The 16181-nt window shown below is 40.8% G+C and overlaps 1 protein-coding gene across 4 annotated transcripts in view; it reads left to right on the top strand.

The window, feature by feature from the left end:
* FGF13 (fibroblast growth factor 13) overlaps positions 1–16181 on the top strand; it is a 290946-nt gene that overhangs the window by 161891 nt on the left and 112874 nt on the right. Inside the window, exon 1 of one of the 4 annotated variants that reach the window (XM_069867760.1) lies at positions 6593–6657. The exons of the other annotated variants lie outside the window; for them this stretch is intronic. The gene's annotated coding sequence lies outside the window, so the exon portion shown is untranslated. Of the gene's footprint in view, positions 1–6592; positions 6658–16181 lie in introns of those variants that run through there. 4 annotated transcript variants of the gene reach the window in all.

The following is a 16181-nucleotide window of genomic DNA, read 5'->3' as shown; positions in this document are numbered from 1 at the left end:
TGGGACAGTAGCCTTCCATCACATCAGTCTTATTTTCAGCTGATGAAGTGTCAGCTAGCATAGGGTTCATCTTTTGCCTAGTCAAGGTAAAACCTGCAACTGTTCAACATGGGAAGCTCTTAGTTTTTTATATTTATTTTTTTTTAAGTTTGATGTAGTGTGAGTTTATTGATTTTGTTTAGTTGCAGTGGGAAGAGTTAGTACAGAGAACTGTTTCCTACTTCTTCTGTTTCAGTTTTACCTAGGATAGTTTCCTCTTGACTATATATAATGGTATAGAGTTTTCACTAGCTGTTATTAAAATCTCTATGTGATACTAGAGATAGTATATATTAACTTGAAATAGGGAAACAGAAGAAATAGTGAAAAATTATGAAATGCAGTAGTGGTGAACAAATTGTCGAGGTTAACTGTAGGGTACCTGGTAACTTCCTTTGTTAAGCTGAGTGGAGGTCCTGAGAATGACAATGACCAAAAGGTATTCTTGTTAATTGTACTGATCCTGAGACGTTAGAATTGTTTAACAACCTATGAATAGTGGGAACACCAAGTCATTGTATGAGTACACAATGAGATTTAAAGAATAAATCATTACTGAAATGATTGGAGTGTTTAAAAATACCACTTTAAGAAAAGGGAAGAAACTTTTCAACCATTAATGAATGTTTGATACTCCTGAATCAGATGTGATTTTTGAAGGGCATGTGTGGTCCCTAATTTGAAATGAGATAATAATGAATATCAGAGACTCAAAACTTATGAGTTTAGCAGAAAATCTTCACTTAATGTTTTGTGGCTTTTTGAGTTTTTTTTTAAAAAGGCAATTTAGTTTCCCACCAAGCAGAGTGTTCTCAAATTAGTCTACAAGTTTCAGTGGGGATATCAAGGCAGTGCGGCTGCAGGTGAGCTTGCAACACCTAGCTTCAAGGAAAGCAGAAATCCCAGCTGCAGTTCCAGAACACAAACAGGGCCACTTTGTACTGAGATTCCCTTATTCAAAATCTTTAGGACCGTGCCTTACCCAGATGAGTAAAAATGCACTTGAACGTGGTGGTAGCTAATACATTGGTACCAAAGTCCATATGAGAGCTGAGGTTATGCTGAAGGCTTTGAAGAGAAACCTCTGAGGCAAGACATGTGCAGAGCAGCTGGTGGGAAGATTGTTCCTTTGGGTGAGGGCACGTGAGGTACTGCCTGAGTGCTGTGGAAAATCATTCTGGAATTGTTTTGCAAAGTAGTAGTGGAAGACTTTAACAGATGGGGAAATACTTTGCAAGAGAATCAAAACGGAAAGATATCTGCAGAGATGGAGAAGGGAAATCTGCTTTTCCACCAGATACATAAAGGGAGTAAGATGAAAGCAGGAGGTACCATCAAAGAATTCAATAATCAAAGGAGAAGATGAGGGAGGAAAAGAAAAGTAATGTGACTAAGAAAACAAATTAACACCTGGAATATTGCATGTGAAAATGAATCATGAAACTTTAGTCATTTAGGTTCAAATTAGCAAAGATTAATTTGTATATACTGGGAAAATTGCCTATTTTTTTGTTATTGGTGCTATTATTCAAAAGTTTTGTTGGAAAATACAGCTGCAAAGTCTGTAATCTTACATTTAAATCAATATTTGTTAAGCATGATGTATTGACTGAAAATGACAGATAATTAATCAGTCTGATTGTTTTGAATTTACACTTTTTTTTTACAAGAGGACATGATTTTAAATCGTGTGTGTGTAACTTTGAACCTGCAGTTTAATGATCTTATGGAAAGGAATAGTATGGAAGCTGGAGAAAGAGTTTCAGATTTCTGTCTGCTGAGTTTCAGGACAGCACCTATGACACTGGGGTGATTGCTAGCTGGTATTATATTTGAAAGATCTCTTCCACTTCTGGAAGAGAAGGATAAGACTCATGAGAAATTGTACAGGTTTTGAAACAGAGCATGTGAAGGTGATGGAGCAGATGACACGGCATCAAATGAAAGGCACTGCAAAGTTGTACAAGACTAAGCCAGAGATTGAAGTATGTGTTGGATATATGCATGCCAATGTACATATATGAACTTCTGCACACAAACTTTTAATTGGAAGCATACTTGGCTCTTTGGGGCTCTAGTATAGATGTGTCATCCCAAGAGTATTCAGGTTAAGATGGTTTTGTAAGCTAAATCAATTTCGGACAAGAGGAAACAGCCTCAAGTTGTGTCAGGGGAGGTTTAGATTGGATGTTAGAGAAAATTTCTTTACTGAAAGAGTGGTGAAGCACTGGAACAGGCTGCCCAGGGCAGTGGAGGAGTCTCCATCTCTGGAGGGGTTCAAAAAATTTGTAGGCATGGCAATTCGGGACATGGTTTAGTAGGCATGATGGTGTTGGGCTGACGGTTGAATTTGATATTAAAGGCCTTTTCCAACTTTAATGACTCTATGATTCTGTGATTAATATTTGAAGAGGGGAGACATGCAGATTTCTCTTTTCATCTCAGGGTCTTTGGTCTCATGTTTGTTAGCTGATTTGTTGTATTAAACATTCATCTTGGGTATAAACTGTAATGTGAGCTTCTCGTGAACTTCAGGAGCACTGTGAACATCCCAGCCTAAAGAGCCTCCCTGGGTTTTTTTTTCATCCTTTCCATCATTGAAAATTAGCAGAGATATATTCCCCGCTGCCCTCCCCAATACACTACCTGACATTGTGCTGCACATGAAGCAATCTCTCTTAGGGCCAATTAGAACAGTTGATCACTGTAATATAAGTTTTCATAACAACCTCTTTACATCTTGGCAAACTATCATATCTGCCCTTACATGAACTGTCTTATTTGAAAACATGTAGGAGAGGGAGGGAGAAGTAGCAGTCCTGGAGTGGTGGCAAATTACCCAGGTGAAAGAAAACGGATGTTTCAATGGATCAGAAGGATACAAGTAGGTTTTCACTCTGGGAGCATAGCCCAGGCCTGTTGTATTAGAGGAAAAGTTTTCTACTGCTTTTTTAGGGAGCTGACATAGATTCACAGCTGTTCCAAAAATGTTTCCTCTCTTTTGCTCTCTCTTTCTCTGCCTCTTGTTCTGCTCCAGAACGCCGTAGGCTTGCAAGTAAGCAAATGCTTTGTGGCTAGTGTCGGTTTCTTGGAAGGACTTCAATTAGGAAGAAAAAAAAAGGAGGAATCTTGGGCTGGAATCTTTGCTTTTCTGTAGAAAAAGTTTGGTTTGAAAGTTTTCATTCATCTTCCATCAAGAGCTTTCTCTCACTTATGTGCTTTCTGACAAGTCCTGTGTCAGATGCAGAGAACAAGACTGAAAGGAGAAAAAAAACCCCAAGAAAATACAGAGATGTCAAGAGTATGAGGAACAACAGTAGAAGTTTGCAAGTTTTAATTTCCCTAGGATGTGAGGGAATGGAAAACCAGTTTAAGGATCACATGGGTGCAAGGCTTGCTCTGCCTTGCTTGCTGCCAGGCTGTTTCCAGGGGTGCAGCCCATGGAGTGGAGCTGGGGGTAGGTGAGAAAGAAACTCGGCATCTGGCATTGAAGCAGACGAGAGGATGGGAGCTGGAATGTCAACTTCTGAGCCAAAATAAGGGCAGAGGTAGCTTGGCTTAGTTGTTTTTCTGAAGCAGACTAAAGGAATGAACAGCCACCAAAACCCTGAAGGTAGCTTGTGTTGCTCATTCCTTCTGTGGCTGATAAGGGGATATTCAAAACAGGACCAAACTCTCATTTTTTATGCATTACCAATCACCTACTGAAGAATAACTTTCTGTCAGTAACAACCTAGATTCACACCAGGATCTGCATCAATTCCCAGAGCTGTCACTTCTTTCTCTTAATAATTTATTTGGTTCTGTAATTGCTTTGCAGGGTTTTCATGACTTCGAGGGAGTGAATCTCCAGCACAGATCTTAACATCTGAGCTACACCGTGGATTGTGTCGCATGCTGAAACTTGCTGATGTTTATTAAAACTTACCATTGATTTGGGTGGCCAAACTATGCAAAAAACCAGTATGCAAATATGCTTGGAAAACAGATAATCAGTCTGTTCCTGGCCTTGCAGTGGACAAGCCAGTTGCAGCTTACTAATACTTCCATGATCTCTGTTTTAATTGTGAAATTTTTGGCAGATAATGAGGAGTAGATCTGACCGCAGTGAGGAAGAAACATCCTCCCTAACTATTGGGTTAAGCCTCAGGTGGTTGAGTCAAAGGCATCTGTATTTAAACTATGCACTATGTATGCTGCATATGTGCTCCGCCGTCCTCTGATAATTTAGGCTCGATCACAGCTCCCTGCCAGAGTGTATGTGTTGGTTTCACTGGCTTGTAGTGAGGAGGGTGAATGATACATGCTTGTTCTCTTGTACCCTGGCAACCATCAGGAGTCCCAAGGTTTCAGCATAACCACCAACTCCCTTCCCCTAGCGCTAGGCAGAAGGAATGTAGTGGAATGGAAGAAGGGACTGGCTGTGATATGTTTGAAGAGAAAAGTGGATGGTGAATCATCTTTTAGGACTGTTTCTGTCCAGTGAGTGCAAGCAGAGCTTCCCAAGGTCTTGTAATGGTATACCACTCAAATGTTTCAAATCAGCGCTTGACTTGCGGCAAGCCTTTGCACTTCATTATGCTTATGCAATACATATTTGTTCTGCCTGCCTCTCAGAAAAAAATACTTGTACTCTAAAATCTAGCATTATTGGATAGTTGCTTTTTGTCCCCATTCCCTTCAGCTCAGAGTATTGTGGGGGGTGTTATTGATAGGGTTGCTGGCGAGGGCAACACTTTCAGGAGGGAAAGTGGAGAGACGAAATGTAAGTAGAACACCTGTTCTCCTGGACCATCCTTTCCTCCACACCTCCTGCCTTCTGGCAGTGTGCACCTGTATGCGGGCTGGATGGAGGTGGGCTCTCCTTTGATAATGAGTTGAAAGCAATTCTCTGAGGAGATGCTCCCTGTGTAACCTGAAAGTAGCTGAGAACCAGACCAAGAAAATTTTCTGACGAATACGCCACCGCGTATGTCAATCTGTGAAATGCGTTTGTCTCGGGGTGGGAGGCATGTTTAAAATGGCATTTAATGTAAATTAAGTGACCTGTCATGGTTAGAATAACTAGTGATGAATGTTGGAATGATTTGGAAGGTAAAAAGTTTAAGTAACTTCATCAAAACAGGTTTTCATTTAGACTTGTCTAGAAGATGGATATAGGATTGCTGTTAGGTTACGTTTCTTTTATTTTCCCATTTTAATAATAAAATTGTACCATCTTTGGGGCAAAATATTTTAACTGTGATAATGAAAATAGAGATAAAAAGCTCCAGTGTACTTTGGGGAGGAGTCCCTATATAGTCCAAGGTAGTGTTTCCAAGGGACTGTAGCATCTCAGTAGGAATCCTATTGTTGTGTAAAATATACAAACCTGGGCAGCCACAGGGCCATTTATATCTGCTATATATAAAATGGAAAGTTTGTCTTTGCAGTTTGTCTGCCCTTGGTGTCTGATCATTTTGCCTCTTCTTTTGCAGATTTGTTTCCCTTTATTATTTTTCAGCTTTTCTTGAAGAGTGTTTCCAACTTGTCATTCAAGATAATCCCAAATGCAGCTTTCTACTACGTGCTGAGACATGCCAAATGCTTTTGAATTGATGTTATTGAATATATTGCAAATGAGAAGCTCTCCTACCACAAAAGTTTATACATGGAGCTTCCCAATTTTGGATTCCTTTTATAAATTTTGAAAGGGCTAGGAACATTCTACAGTTTCAACTGTTAAAAATACAAGGCAAAATATGAAATCTAGTAACTTACGTATACCAAAATAATTCTTATGCTATTCTTACTCTGGTCACTCCAGCACTCTTTCCCTGGCATCAGTGATATGGCAAGGATGCATCTGAAATCTTTTCAAATACAGCTTGTCAAACATTAACTGCTTCATGTCTACTTGTGCATTTGCTTGGGGGGAGGGAGGGGGGCTGTTGCTAGCTAGGTGTCTCAAGATTCAAAGAATAACCTCTTTTGAGTAAAAAGCAAGCCCACAAAACTCCCTTTTATTCAGAACTTGTTGTACAGGTTCCTATACTACAACCACATGTTAAAACCAAGATTAAAACCAAGTTTAATCTACCAAATCTGCCTTGGCTTCGAAGAGGAAAGATATATTTGACCATAGTTATGATGTTTTTTTTTCCTTAAGTAGCTGCAGTGCTAGGAGATACCAATCTATCTAAAAAAAAAATCATAAACACGTTTATGGATATAATTATATCTATGCGTGTACCCTTTGCAGGAAGTCTGTGTATCTTAGCACTTGGCTGTGTAGTTGCCTCAGTGTTTCACAACAAAGGTTCCTCATGGATTGTATGTTGTGCATAATTCATGCTTTACACTGAGTGTATTTGCTGGCCTAAGCCAAATGGGCAAAGTAGAAGAAAAGAGAGCAAAGCTTAGGAAGTTATATCACAGAGAAGGACTAGAAGACCCAAAGGTGTCTGCTAGATTGCTCTGTTGTCATTCTTTGCTGAATTATGAAGAGTGTGAGAAATGATTGGCATGTTTTTCAAACATTTTTCAGGTCTTCATCTTTGCAACTGTAGAGCTTTGGACTAAATCCCCTTGGACTCGAGGGGGAGGGCTGCAGTAACAGTTGAACGTGTGCTTCCAAGGGTAGGTTTTGGACCTTTTCCTTTAGCTACAATGAGTTGACAAGTTTGTATTAAATTGGTGAGTATAGACCACTAATACGGTGCAGAGCTCAAATTACGCAAAAATATTGCACTGGAAATTCGAGATTAAAATCTATTGTTTATTGAAATCTCTGTTCTAGGCAGCACAGCAGTCTGCTCTTACTGCAGAAACCACTAGTAAAGTATCAGATCAAGGCAAATGGCAGAGTTTGTGTCAGCATCCATAGTACAGGACAAAAATGTTGGTCCCAAAATAAAGCAGGTGTGGAGAGAAGGACCCCTTCTGATGAAACAGTTGTGACTATGGTAGGGAAGAACTAGTGAGTAGTCTAGATTCTTGCATTTTTTAGGTAGCTCTGGCAAAAATAATCTGGTTTTCAGCATCATCTTGCTGTTCTCCAAAACCTACTGCCACAGCTTCTGTTCTCCTCTGCTGTCACCTCAGTCCTCTTGGGTTTCTGAAGGGATGTGACCACCAGAGAGTGAGAGGCATAGTCAGGCAGGGGATGGTGGAGTGGGGGCCTGTTACCTTGACTTCAGTTCAGCTGGAATTTCATATGCTGTGGTAGCATTTATGTGATAAATATAGCCTTGCAGTAAATTAAATTAAATTAACTACAACTGGTCAAATAATAGCCATCTGCTGTCTGTATCGCTGTTCGTCTGCTAGCCAAATTTGCCTGCTTTAAATGTTTAAAAAGGAACACTTTTGTCTGTTAGTTGGTTACAACACAGTCTTTGAGTAACTGTATTGGACCAGAGCTCATATTTACTAAAGAATACATGTGTCTCTCTCGCACAAACTCTTGCAGTATCACCTCATACATCTTTTATGTATTGCTGTCGCTTGCTTCTGATACTTCTACTGTGAAGGGAATGGGAGCGTTGGATTCAAGGAACATTTTATGCCTTCAGCAGGATTATTTTCAAAGTTTTTTTTTTCATTTGTTATGAGTCAGGGCCCATTTCTGAGTCTCTTAAAAAGAATTGTTGGGAAAAAAGGTGCATTTTCTTAGTATCCTTAGCTCCAAACTTTGTGAAGAGTACTACTTATGCTCCCGTTAGGACAGGCTAAGGGAGCTTCTTCATCATTTAGTGCAAATCATTACAAAACAATAGCTTAAAGAATAATTCAAAGAAAACATTCTTCCTTGGAAAAAGTCCCCTGGAGAACATTAGTTATTTATACCAAGAGTCATCTGAATCAAGCAATCACTGCTTAATGTTATTCTTGAATTCAGAAAGCCTCGTTGTTCTTGTGTATTCCACTGAAGGTGGCACGTGTGTCAGAAGTCTTCTATGATTTGTAAGCATTTACATCAGCATCTGGCAAGAAAAATTTAGTTGTGACAGAGAGGAGGAATCTGCTTTCAGAAAGGTTCATGTGGTGGCATTTTGCAGCATCAAATGGCCTGTCTCAAAAGAGAAGTAGCACCTTGATCTGACTAATTTGATCAGCATAATTTGGTCTGTGACTGCAGAACATTTGATCTATAATTTAAAAAGCAGGACTTAATCAGCATGGAGTGGGGAAGTGCTCTAGGTTAGTGCTGATCTGGTAGACAGTGGCATGTGCCATGAAGGCAGTTGTTCAGATCTGAGGTTTCAATCCACCTGCAGATGGTACTCCAGACACGATTCCCTTTCAAATCCTATGTGTCCTCCCCTCCTGCCTCTGCTGCCTTAGGGCAAGGTGGCTTCAGTCAACTGTGGCATCTTGACTCTTCTTGATGGGGATGCATAAGGAGATAGGGATGCTCTGTGCTTTGGCTGCTCCTGGTGGAGGTCCAGGAGGGAAGGAGCGTTGTCCAGCACAAGTAATTTCAGAGCAGTGAATTATTTCAGGGAAAGCATGCTGGCAGCTTGACCAGAAGTTCTTGTTGCTGACATAGTTAAATAAATAAGCAAGCAATTAAATAGAAACTGTGGCAGCCTCAGAAGCGTGACGGTCCCCTGCCTGCCTCCCTCCTCCCCCTCTCTGTCGCTGGCGGCAGAGCAGTGCTGCAAGCTGGCTGCATTTCACATGAGATGTGGCGAAATTCCTCAAGAAAAAAATATCCAGAGGGACAAGACACGATGCTCTCATTTCTGACATCTTAAGCTTGTCACAGACGCTGAGCCTGTTTCACCCAATGTGATTATCTCTCCCTGTGTCAAGGAGGCAGATGCCTCAGCTAGGAAAATATCGTCCCCAGCCTGTCATCTGGATTCTATAAATGGAAACAGGCTTTTGCAAAGCCAAAAATTATATTTAGTTGCAACTATAGGGGGAGGGAAAAAAAAAAGAAAAAGAATAAAGTCCAAACCCTTCAAAATTGCAGCAGGAACAACAAAGCACTTAGATTAGCCTTAATCATCTTCAAATGTTTATGCATTCATTAAATGTAGACTGCATAAATAAAAGTTATTCTTCTGTTACTCCTTTTATCTCCACCTTAAAGTAGAGATAGTAGTAGTCAAACAGCTGACTTGCCAGTCAACTTTCAGTGTACAAGCCATGAATATTCAGCTTTTTCTGGGATAGGTTTTACCCAGTATTTGCTCATTTTCTTCTACATTCTCCATATGCCAGCAAGAGCAAAATGTGAGAGCTGGAGGTGTGCGTTTAGGTAATTTAGCCCTGGATTGCCTGAAAAAGCCTTACCTGGCCAAGTCTTATTAGCCCTGTGATAAGGTGAGCCAAAAATAAAATTAAAATCTTGCTGGTTTAAGTATGAAGGAAATTTAAACATTGTCCATGCTGCAGAAACAACTCATATGTGTCATGTTACCGCTCTGTGGGATAGGCATGAGTGGCTATGAGAGATTAGTTATTAAGGCTCAGATTTTAATAGCTTTCTGTGTGTAGTGCTGACTAAGCAGACCAAACTGCCAGTGTTTTAAAGGCCATTCAGGAGAAATCAGGGGGACATTTTACAAGGTGTTTCACTGAACGCATAATTGGGTCAGCCAAAAAATATGGATTTGTTTAAGAGCGTCGTTCTGAATTTTTAGTTCTCTAAAAAGTGACAAAATTGATGTTAAGCAGGCTCCCGTTTTGTTGTTAGCAGAGTTTCATCATGGCAAGAAAGTGGGAAAAATGTTGTACAGTGCCATAGGAATGTGTGTGGAGCAGAGTCTGCCCGCAGCATGCGCCGTTAGGGCAATTCCCACAGCAGCATGCCTGGGATGGAGAAACTGGGGTAAAGGGAATATGGGGAAAGCAAGGGTACTCTTTAGACCTTTCAAGTTGAATAGGAATAGGAAGGGAGAGACAAAAGCATTTAAAATCTTTGATTATGCTGGTACGCCTGTGTTGAGTCCCTGGAAGGAGCGAGGCTGTGCAGACTCTTCGTGATGGTCAGCGTGGCACTGGAGAGCAGAGATCTCTGGCTGCTTTTGTGGGTGTGATCACTTAAATGAGAGAGCTGCAAAAGCTCCTTAACTTACACGTGGGCTTTGAGATCAAATTAAAGTCCTGTGGCCTCTCTTGGGGCTGTGAAAACCTAACTGAAGTTTACAATGAAGCAGGATCTTGTTTGCTACTGTTGCTCATTAGGGTAGTGTCCTCAGCAGGATGGGAGGTGATCACCAAGAGGAGGTGAGCAATTGTGAGTGTTTTCCACGGGCATGGAAACCTGTGCAAAGGCACAACAATGGGTACTTGCTGTAGCCTTTGCAAATGCCAGTTCAGTCTCTTCAGATGTATTCAGGGGTCAGCGTAGAGCTCTCTGTTATCAGAGAGCATGGATGAATTAATTTAAAAAGGCTTGGTGACGTCAAATCGAAGCATAATTACGTTTACTGTCTCTTCCAGGAGGGAGGAACATGGAGAGGAAATTACTGATGAACCACTCTTGATATTTTGCCCTCCCTGTTGTAAACACCTGTGGAGATCATTGATGGTCAAGGCTCTGTTTTTTAACTCTCAGCCTGAAGATGTGTGCCATTGCTTTTGAGTCCATTTCAGTTGCTGGCTTCCAGCATGGGTGTGTTGCTGCCAGCAGTGAGGATAAATTGTGTGTTGTCCCAGGTCCCGGGCAAACAGCCCGTGAACCCTCATGAAGAAATAAATGGAGAAGTTGACTCTGGAAAGTTTTACGGAGGGCTCATCTGAGGATGTTGTTGTACTGCCATGGGTTCATTAGCAGACACTTGTGCATTTGCTTTTTTTCCATCTCTCCTTCCCCTTGGTCTCTCCTTCCCATCGCTGTGATTTCCTCTTCTTCAGTGGAATTTGGCTGCTGTTGGTTACTTAAGTTCCCTACCCAGAGACTGACATTTTTATTTATTTTAGTATTCTCATTTCTATTTTAGGTTCAAAAAGAAAATAATATTGACCAAAAAAAATTAGAGGCAATAACTTTTCCAGAGAACTGAGGCTTTGAAAATTAATTTTTTTGTTCAACATAATTTCATGGGTGCACAATTTCTATTACACATAGACCAATTGCATTGCAACAACTGTAAAAAAAAATATTTATTTTAAGTCTTGTAATGTGTTATTTATGAATGCGTTATACTTATAATGATTCACTTACAGGACTATTGTGACAACAGCACCTTATCTTTAAAATGGGAATTTGCAACATGAAATAGTTAATTAACAATAAGAAAGAGAACAAACTGACAAAGCATATATAAATTGACAGCACTAACAGTATAATACACACCCAGGCTTTATATGGGTTTGAATAGCATAGAAACTGAGAAATCCTAATGGAGGGGAAAAAAACTTAATTTCTATAGAGAATTAGAAATTAGTCTGGTTTCTGTGAATCTCGTGTCATAACATAATTATTAAAAAACTCCTTAGGCTTTGCAGGCATGATTCAGAGAGAACTACAGTGGTAATATAAATACGATCCATCGCAACTGTGCAAAGACCACTGGATAACTTAATCCTGCAAGGGACTTGGGAGGATCAGAATACGCTTGCCAGATGCAAGATAATGTCAAGTAAATATTTAAAGCTGTAATCGTGCCACAGCATGTTAGAGGATAATAAAAGGTGCTGAAAGGGAGTTAAATGCAGTCAATTTAAATAGGTCATTTAAATGAAGGAAAGCAGCGATGCAATTTTATATCCTGATGCAGAGTCCACCTAACAAGAAGCATACCTAGGGTGAGTAAACTCCTGTGTTTGCTGAGAAGTGATAGAGACTGCCTGCTAGGCTATAAGTACTTTACTGTCTGTTCTTTGCTTCCAGCATCAGTTTACTGTGACTTTCCAGTTGTGGTGTTTTTATGCTGTGTGTTGACAGTTCCTTTCCTGCATGGAGTGTGTGGAGCTAAGGAGTTTTGCTTAAGGTTAATGCTCAGGTAGAAGTTGTATTGTTGAAGTGCAGCCAGGGTGTAGCTGGATGCTGCTGAGAACACCTGGGCTCAGGAGAGCAATTATTTGGGCTTTGGCAAATATTTGGGCTTTGGCCTCTTTCTGACTAGAACTTCAGCCAGATTCCCATTATTTTCACTTTTCTGAGAATAAATAAATGAGATGCAGTCAACATATAATGTGTCAGCTCTCCATACAGTTTTTGTTTTGTTCACCCACAGCTATTTCAAGTGGCCTTCCAGGCAACTGACCACAGCGGGACACTTTGTCTAGACATGATGTGAAGCTAAAGCTGTTAGTCAGACTCTATTAATATATGATATGCAAAGCATTCCTGGAGAGAAACTTCAGTGCATATCTGTCAGATATGACCAAGGGAATCTCTCTTTCCTTGTCTTACCTGGTGGGAGGGAATGGTTTCTGATGGATAAGGGCAAGGTCTAAGCCCCAGTGTCATGAGCAGCTCAGCACAGCGTGACTGTGGGAGCTCTCCGGTGGTTGAGTCAGCCCTGGTGTCAGCTTCTCAGCTGTGAGACAGAACAATTACAGCAATAATTCAAGTCAGAAAATTGACAGAACCATTTAATGTATGTGAGAGTGACAGTGAGTCATCTCTGATCATTGTGTTTAGCAGCCTGGAGATCCACAGGCACCTAGGATAGCCTCAATACCACATCTGCGTGACAGCTCAGGACAAGGAGAAGCAGCTCAAAGTCACTGTGTTCTTCCTCCCAGAGAGAGAGCTTTCTATGGGTTTGGACTCAAAAGACCAAGGCAGTGAGAGGTAGGACCTGTTGTAGACAGGGGTCTAGTGGGGGTAGGATAGCGCGTCTGTTATCTGCAACCTTTATCTCCTTGTCCTTAGCTTGGCGGCAAGCTAGTACCTGCAACTGTGAGCACATTAGCCTGTGTCAGTTGTGTATCAGGTGTCAATGAACAGTTAAAGGCAGACTAAAATGCTAAGAAAGTTTTGCAAAACTCTTTTTAGGATTTCAATCCAGGAGCAGAATACATTGGTAATGTGGAAATTACAGATTTGTATATTCAAAAGTAAAAAGGAGTGTAGACTTGTTTTTAACCTACAAAGACCTCATTTCTTAAATGAATTCTGTGACAACCTGCTAAAAATGTATTTTATGTTCTTCAACAGCCATTTAAGTGGAGTTGTGGGGGCTAATATTAAAAATAATGTGAGTGCTTGCCATAAAGGGCAAGGGGCAATAGAAAGACTCCTACCACTGGTGACTGGAAACTGTGCAAATTGTGCTGAGCACACACTTCGCAAAATTGAACTGTCCAAAGCAGCACAATGCTCAGTAATAAGCGTTTGGAGGACCTACATCCTCGAGAACTTGTTTTGACAGTTGTATGGGCCAAATATTCAGCTGCTGAAAATTGCTCTGAAGCTTTTATTGATTTTTTTTTTTTTTTCTGGACCTGGTATGAATCCACAAGTTCTAGACATTTACAGCAACAACAAGCCCTTTTCATGTTATGAAGTTTTTGAACCAACTTCCAGAATAAACATTTTAATTTATTTTGATCTATGTAAAGGCCCAGTAGCCACGAATACAACAATGACATGAAATAGTGACATGTCTCTAATATGGATGGTTTCAAATCAGTAGGAAAAGTGGTTGTGGTACCACCAGAGGCAGATCCCCAACTCCATCCAATCTGTAGTATGCAGCATCCTTAATTTGAAGACAGTGGCTTTTTCTTCCACTAAAATAAAGAGTACTTACTACATCCCAAAAACTAAAAGCAAATTTATATCGTGGGATTGGAACAATATATTTTTTTCTAAGAAAGGCATTTGTCCTTGCTAACTTTGATATACTGCTATAAGCTAGAGGACTGCGGTATTCGCTTCATGCACTGGAACGTGAAATGTAATGATTTTTTTCTTAGAGCTCTGCTGTGCTTGCTGCCTTGGGTTATTTTTTATGTCATTTACAGTGCTGAACACCAATGTGAGCATATTATGCAATGTAGTGTAAAAAATATATACAAAGGCAATAAATTCCACTATTATTTCTGCTTTAAGAGAACAGCCTTATTTGATCATTTTTGAGTTCTGAAGAAGTTAATTCCAAACAGGGTTTTGCAGCTTGAGTATTTACAAGTGCACATTTATGTGTGTTGTAGAAGTTCCTGATGCAGACCTGTCTCCCACGGCTGGCAGTGGATGGTAGCTGTGCAAGCTCAGGGAGCGACAGTTGCCCAGGCATGGAGATCACCTGTAGCAACATCTGAATTTCATGTTAAATTATGTGGAAATGTGTGCTGGTTTGTGAAAGTTCTAGCATTTATTTTCCTATGACCTCGTCACTCTGCCCTTCCCATTGGTGACAACATGTCACTCAATCATGAACAACTGCAAGGTATGTTGGCCTTGGTTGGACTGTTTTGAGCAGACCAGCGATCTCCTAGGCCAGAGTAATTCATATGAGTTATTTACAGTTTGGCTTAAGCACAGTTCCTCTTGGTTTTTTAACTCTTTTTTTTTTGCTAGCATGCAAACACACAGTATTGAAATTACTTTCAGATCAAGCTGTAGAGTGTCAGTGTTTTTGTGTTCCAAGTTGTGTGCACAGGCATCTCAGCACACCTTGGGGCACACAGGCATTGTTTCAAATGTACCCTAAGCTATGCCAGTGGAAGCTCTCTTGGTTTATCTTCCCACACTTGTTACACACCTGCCTGTGAATTGCATGGCCCTGTGGCATTGATTCTCCTATTGAGTGAAGGCAGCTAAAAACAATAGGAGGAACAATAACCTTAATTTTTAACCTATTGAAAATAACTTCCATCCACGTTAATTTCAAGTTAAATTAGATATTTTTTTCTTATCTGAAATTGTTTTTCCACTGTTCGTCTGGCAGCTGTATGCATGCCACTTGCCCGCTGGGGCTGCCAAACCAAAGCAGCACAGAGGGGTCTGCTGCTTCCCAGGACCGCGGCAACATGCTGCGCACCTCTCGGTGGCACACTGAGGTTTACTGCTACTACTGATTAGTTTTCTGTGCTTTGCTTTGAAAGATTTCCTCTGAGGCCATTTCTCAGAACAGCTCTCTCTGTAATGAGTTTGAATTTTAAAACACTCAATTTCTTGCCTCCTCCTTTTTGTTAATCCACAGTAAATGAGGCAAATAATTGGGAGGTGTCACCTGTCCTTTCATGAATGGTGCTTCTGTTCTTGTCCCCTCCTTTCAAGTGAAACGCCTGAGAGCTACAGGAGTGAAGAGTCTCTGAAACAGTCTTAGACTATTGTGCTGCTGCTGCTTTTCTGTTCCCCGGGAGGTGTGGCTGATCCTTCTTTCAGCTTTCCAGGAAGGATGCAGTCTTTTATAAGATTATTTTGTTGCCTTCTTTTTGTTGGTTTCTATTCCTTATTCTTGTCTTTCAGGATTATTCTGATTTCTGTTAGTTCTTTCTTTGTGATATCGGGTTGTTGTTTTTTCCCTCCCCACTGCTAGAGAAGTTTATGGCTCCTTTTGTAGCCCTGCTGTTGTCAATAGATGCTCTATAAATAGGAAGAAAAAAGCTACAGGCATTCCCGCTTCTCTTGACTTCCTGTGTCATTTGAAACTATTCTCCTAGCTCCAAATAGGGCTAGATTAATAATTAAATTCTTATTAAATTTATGTTGCACAAGAGCATTCTAATATTTCAGAAGCAGTGAACTACAGCTCTCCAAAGCGCTGTTAGCTTCCCACTTATCCCTGGACCTTTCTATCAGTCCTCTTGCCGCCACCTCCTCTGCTTGCCTGACTTTCCGTACTCCATAAGGATATTATCTTAGGAACAGCAACACTTCTCACTTTTTCTCCCAAGCTTTCTCAATGGAGGTAAACATAAGTTCACTGTGGTACATTGCATGAATCGGAGATATTCGCTGCATTGAGCTGGTCACAGTGGGTTTTGAGGCAGGCAGGGATGAGTGAGAGGTGTGAGCAAACTCTTCTTGCCATCTGGGGCTGCTTCCCATCTCCTGTCATCCACTAGGCTCCTTTCCTTGCATTTCTGCAGCAGAAAGAGGAATGATCGGTCCGCAAGCTGTGTGTTCATGCATCAGGTGGCAACCAGAACTTGATCTGAAGATGCAACGTCATTTGGTGGCTGTGCAGCTTGAATGGGTTATCCTCTGAAGCTGGCCAAGCAAGTCTTGTTATTTCAGTATCCTCCCT

The sequence above is a fragment of the Phaenicophaeus curvirostris genome, chromosome 13 (genome assembly GCF_032191515.1).
Source record: "Phaenicophaeus curvirostris isolate KB17595 chromosome 13, BPBGC_Pcur_1.0, whole genome shotgun sequence".
NCBI classification, from domain to species: domain Eukaryota; kingdom Metazoa; phylum Chordata; class Aves; order Cuculiformes; family Cuculidae; genus Phaenicophaeus; species Phaenicophaeus curvirostris.
Note: the sequence above shows the minus strand (reverse complement) of the source record. Positions and strands in the feature narration are given on the sequence as shown.